Raw genomic sequence first — 5,592 nt, forward strand, 5'->3', positions numbered from 1 at the left:
ATTAGCCATCTGAACAGGTGACTGTATTACGTTACTGGTTCTCAATTTTTTGATCGATTGGTTGAAACGCATAGGGCTATTACTATTACTGCACGATTTCTACAACTGAGAGGCGAAATAGGTTAAGTTTTGGTTTGCCAGCTTATCTTGACAATAAGTCGTATTAATTGCGACCTCTTTGAGAAGAAAATGATAAACTTTACCCGACATGTACATAACACATTGTTTAAAATTGAAATACGAAATTAGTCTACAGTATTTTTGACACTCATCGATTTTTAAAATTTGTTAAATGACTTACTCCTTCATATCACAAATAAAACCTTCTCCGTGAAATCAGAACATTGTTCAAATCCTACGACATTTTAAATCCAGCATTACTGTGTATATGTTGTTAAATTGCCCGTGATTTTGTTACCAAGACGATTTTCGATTGTTGGTAGTTTGACGAACAAATATTTACTGCCTGTAAATTCTTCTGAAGGTTGTTGTTCCTACTAAATAATAAATATTGTTTATTTTCATATTCGTGGGAAATTACATTTTTGTCGATATAGAAATTGAAAAATAAAATTATCAGTATTTTGTCAACAATTGGCACTAGCAACAAATTGGGGAAACTACAATGGAATTTCTCGTAAGGAATTATAAAATTCCTTTTGACGTAAGTACTGATATTATTAAGTTTTTATAGAGTGGGAAACCCAGGTATACGTAGCACGAGAATGTTTTTGAAATATTTTTGAAATGTTTTTTTTTTTAATGGATTGAAAACATTTTTTCAAAATGTATTTTGTTACGTGGTTCTGTATGGTCTCAGAATTTTTTTTTAAAATGTTCCTTTAAAACATTTTTCATAAATGGTTAAGTAACGTTTTCAAACTATGTGTATTAAAAAAACATTCAAAAATATTTTTATAACGTTTTATTCTCTTGTGTTTTAAATGTTTTTCCATGTGACATCAACAATTTTTTGGCCTGTGTTTGAAACATTTTTTTTTCATATGTGAATGGGTTAATAATTTTGGTCCATTTTGCATTAATGGTCTTCTGATTGGTTTTCAGTTTTTATCTATTCAGATGATTTATCTTCCTGGTTAATAACATGAATATTGCACTTAGTGTTGTGATATTTTTAATTTTCATATATTTTGCTTAACGTAATGTGTGTCTATAATTACTTTGTTGATAAACTGAACACATCTTTATATTGGGGATCCTCTTGAATATACGGCATCCTCTTCCTCCTTTCATTTGCTTTCTTCTTCTACAAAATAAATTAGTTAATCTAAACAGGGGATAAATTTATTTCGGTCCCAAAATTGTAGGAACTTCGATGCCATAAAAGACATAATTTTCCTCTTAATTTTCCATTATCTGTATGGTTCATAATAAAAATATTTTAAAAACGTTTCGATATAAAAGACTAAAGTATTTTTTCCTGACCTACTTAATGGTTCATTTAAAAAATGTTATAAAAACATTTTAAAAAAAATGTTCCAGAAAAGATTTTTGATATGTTTGTTTAGAATGTTTAAACACATGTTTAAAACATTTACTTGCAAGTATAAGTACAGCTTACTCTTTAAGTTCTATCAAAATGTTTTTGAAATGTTTCTATATTTTTTTTTCACTTCAGAAAATGTTTTAAAGATGTAAAAATAATATATCTATAGAACGTTTTTTAGCACCACGAATATATCATAGAAAGAATGTTTTTAAAATGGTTTGTGCTACCTGGAACGCACTACAAATAAAAGGAAACACAAATCTGCCTTAATAAAAAAAATGCTGAAGAGAAATAAAATTGAAAAAATAGACTTGAACTGACGTCGAGTATAGGTCAGAAATAAACTTGCCGGTTCGAACATTAACCTATAGAGGTATTTCATAATATGTACAAATACCGTTGTGTAAGTTTGATCCGAACCATTCTTAATCGTCTTTTTTTTAATTTCATTTCATCCTAAGGGTCTCACACAGAAGGTTTCTCATGTTATAAATCTTTCCTGCTAAAATTATACTTTTACCGCCAATCCGAAAAAAAAAAATGTCCGTGTCAGAAAAAGCTTCCGTAAAAACTCACCAAGATGTTTTTGAATTTACAAAATTTTAAAATCATGCATTTTTTTATAAGAAAATATCACATTTTGTAGCTGTGCTCTGCGACTTCTTCTACGAAAATCCTGTTTGTTACTTTAAACGAGCCATTTCGGCAAAAGTCATCCATTACGGTTAAACATGAATATAACTAATATCGGAACGAATCCCGTGCAGATAGTGCTACTGGAACACCGGCGAAAAAAAGGGGGGTCTTTGCAGAAAGCAGATACTTCCCTACACAGTTGAGGAAGCCACTCGTTAAATATTTGTAAAGATCCTTCAGAAATATTAAAAAGGAAAATATCAAAAAGATTTACATATAGATATAATATAGAATGACTACACGAGTCTCTTTCATTACATGTACATTTGTATTTTTTTCATTTGTGCTTTATTTTGTTATTTTATACAACTGCACAGTACAAACTTACATATAAATTATTTTTTGGGAAAGTGGGTGTTAATTGTTTTTCTGTGCAGTTGTGATTTGGAAGTTCATAGATCAGGACATTTTCTATTTAGTTGAATCCATTGGTAAAATCTATCAGCATTTTCATAAATAGTGACAAGAAATTTTATTGTATATAGTAAAAAATAAAATTTATGAAGTACATGCATGCTACCATTGAATGAGACGGCATGTTACATGTAACAACTTGAAGGAGATTAAAGTTTTAATACATGTAGTTAGTTTAAACAGAATCATCTAGGTTTTCTGTATTATTAATTAAAGACTCATTTGGCTAATCAACAACAAAATATGAAGTGGATTAAACGGCCACAGTCGAATAAGGATGACGATATCTGACAGGAAAAAATTAGAATACCAAAATATAACGGGCAAGTCTGTACACCTTTGGTATCAATGAATGCTCAAATTCCTCTTGTTAAACTAAACCATCAAGAGAAAAAGAGGCACCCTCCACCCCCCATAGGCGGGGGTCATATCCCAGAACCCTTTAGTTGGGAGGGGAGAACAGCAAATAAACAATTTACTACTTAAACAACGTACATTTATATTTCATACAAGCTAATAGTATAATAAAACTCGGTAAAACAAACTGGTATCAATTTAGCCCCGGCTACTCATGGTAACATAAAATACTCTACACCGAACGGATTTCCCACAGCAACGTGGGAAAGTCATTGACTTTGGTAGGATTCGACGTAGAACAGGAAAGGAACGGGACCCTTATCTTGCCAAATCCAGTCATATGAGTGTGCTTATACACACTCATGTAATCCCCCCCGGCCCCGACTTTATAAGTGCCATACACATATATCAACAAATAACTGTCTTTAAACATTCGATCTATAGGAAATCAGTTTTTCCGACGCAGTCGGTATAGTTTCACTTTTTACCCTTTTACCTTACGGACACTCTTCTATGGAAACGCAAATCACCTGATCGCAATTATGTTTTCTGATTGGTCAAATACTGCTAACTTAGTGGCGTTCGGAAAAACTGTATCGAAATTTTGAAATTGCGTTAAAAAAACAATCGAAAATTTGAAATTGCGTGCCATCTGTTATTTTCTTGAAAGAAATGTAGAAACTTAAAAACCCTGACATTTGGACGACTTTTAAATACGCAGTAACATTCCTTTTTACCCAAATTCCGAATAGCACAGTTGACTCTTAAACGACGTTTACCATTGTTTTGCTATTTCTTCCGGCGACGTGCCAATACCGCCTCATAGGTATGTCACTCCAAATTATTTGAGAGATCGGAAGAAACGGAGGCGGAAAATATCGGCTTGCATGTCATTAATGATTCGTATGATTTTTTCTCACCAATATCAATTGAACCAAGCTTAATTAATAAATAAATGTAGGTACATATTTTACTCTTTTTCGACTGCGGCCGTGTGGGCATAACATGATTCCATGTATCCCTTTCATTCTTCCAATTTTGACCCCTTGTTGTGTAAACCAATGTTTTGCAGCCCTGTTATGTTAGTCGTCTTTCTCTGTGCCCAATACACAACAGAACCAAAGATATATGTAGCGTAAGTAGGACGCGGAGGTCCATCACCCACGCTGTTTTATATTACCGTCAAGGATCCCGCTTTTCGCCATTTCGGGTGCCCGACCGATCCTAAACGAGTGTCCGAACATGTAACGTAACTTCGCAAAATCTCAAACATTTCTGTAGGACAGATGTGAATTGAAATGATTACAAAGCTTTCTAGAATGGCTTGCGATTTTTGAACGGATATGAATGTAACAGCGCAATAGGACAATTTTCTTAATCAATTTGAGCTCCAATATAAATGTAACCGTGTTTCCTCCTTGATCGGTATTTGAACTAGGAATGTTGACATGCAGTCCAAGTTTTGCATTTTCCGATTGAAAGTCGATATCACTCAAATTCAAAGCATGATAGGAATTACCATACTGACCCACAACAGCAAGTTCGCTTATTTTAAGCATGACAAAATAAGGTAATGAAAAAGCTGAACAGAACATTTCAGCTTTGTATTGGGTTATACATACTCTATGTAGGACGCTGATCAAATGTTTTAATAACGCTAAAAAAAATGGGGACTTAACATCAGCTTCTCGCGGTTTATTCCTTCGCAACTCGTCAACCATTTTCCCTATGATAAATGATTTTGTACTGTTCTTTATGTTTCAAAATTTGTAGACAAAACAATTGCGACTACAGCCATGTTATTGATTTTGTAAATAATCTTTTTGCTTCTCAAATGTGTTGTCCCCATATAATGAATGCGATTCCAACTCCTTTCCGGGCCATTTCTCGAGCATGACACTACAATAAATTACGAAGGCATTTGACCATGTATACATGTTTTTGATTATGTGTGTTCTTCTGCACAACCGATAGAACACCTCCTTTTATGGCAAGCTCTATCAAAGATTAAGCTCATCATTTAAGCTCTGGTTTGATTTTAACATTAAGTTGAAGTCACTGAATTCGCAATTCTAGATCTTCTCTTGTAGCTTCGGAGGAATATTTGAATTTAAAACAATTTTAACAAAAATGAACACAAAAAAGGTGACAAAACATGAAAATATTTACAAGTAACTGTAAACAATACTATATGTGTTGCATGACACATGTATGGTGCATGGACTGATCAGAATATTCCTACCTATCTGTTGGAACAATTTTGTCACAATTCAGACAGTAGAAACCATGCATACTGTGTCCTTTTAACAAATTCCAAAATGCTGATAAAGCTATAGATCTGCATATTTGACAAGTCGTTTGATCCTTCAGCATTCGAGTTACCACCAAACACATGTAACGATATTGTTTACATTTCGGTTGCCTGTAATGTAAGAGTAAAATCGGACAGCGGTTGAGCCAGTTTACGGTCATAAAATTCAATTGCAATGCATTTTATGATATTTTCAAATGCTATCATTGTAGATTCGTAGTTTTTAATTATCAAAAAGTGTGCCGAAAAATAGCATCAAACCGAAATATAAAATTTCTTAGGACAGTCTACCAAAAATACAACA

The 5,592-nt window shown here is 33.0% G+C and overlaps 1 long non-coding RNA gene across 1 annotated transcript; it reads right to left on the reverse strand.

Moving 5' to 3' along the window:
* Positions 1 to 336: 336 nt before the first annotated feature.
* Positions 337 to 5,339, reverse strand: LOC148614766 (uncharacterized). Its single transcript, XR_015923203.1, has 3 exons — positions 5,220 to 5,339; positions 1,182 to 1,267; positions 337 to 497 (listed from the first exon to the last, which is right to left on the reverse strand). It is a non-coding gene; the product is annotated as an uncharacterized LOC148614766 (long non-coding RNA).
* Positions 5,340 to 5,592: the final 253 nt, after the last annotated feature.

Source organism: Perna viridis, chromosome 6, assembly GCF_037379345.1.
Source record: "Perna viridis isolate PV_CMFRI_1.1 ecotype Kerala chromosome 6, ASM3737934v1, whole genome shotgun sequence".
NCBI lineage: Eukaryota > Metazoa > Mollusca > Bivalvia > Mytilida > Mytilidae > Perna > Perna viridis.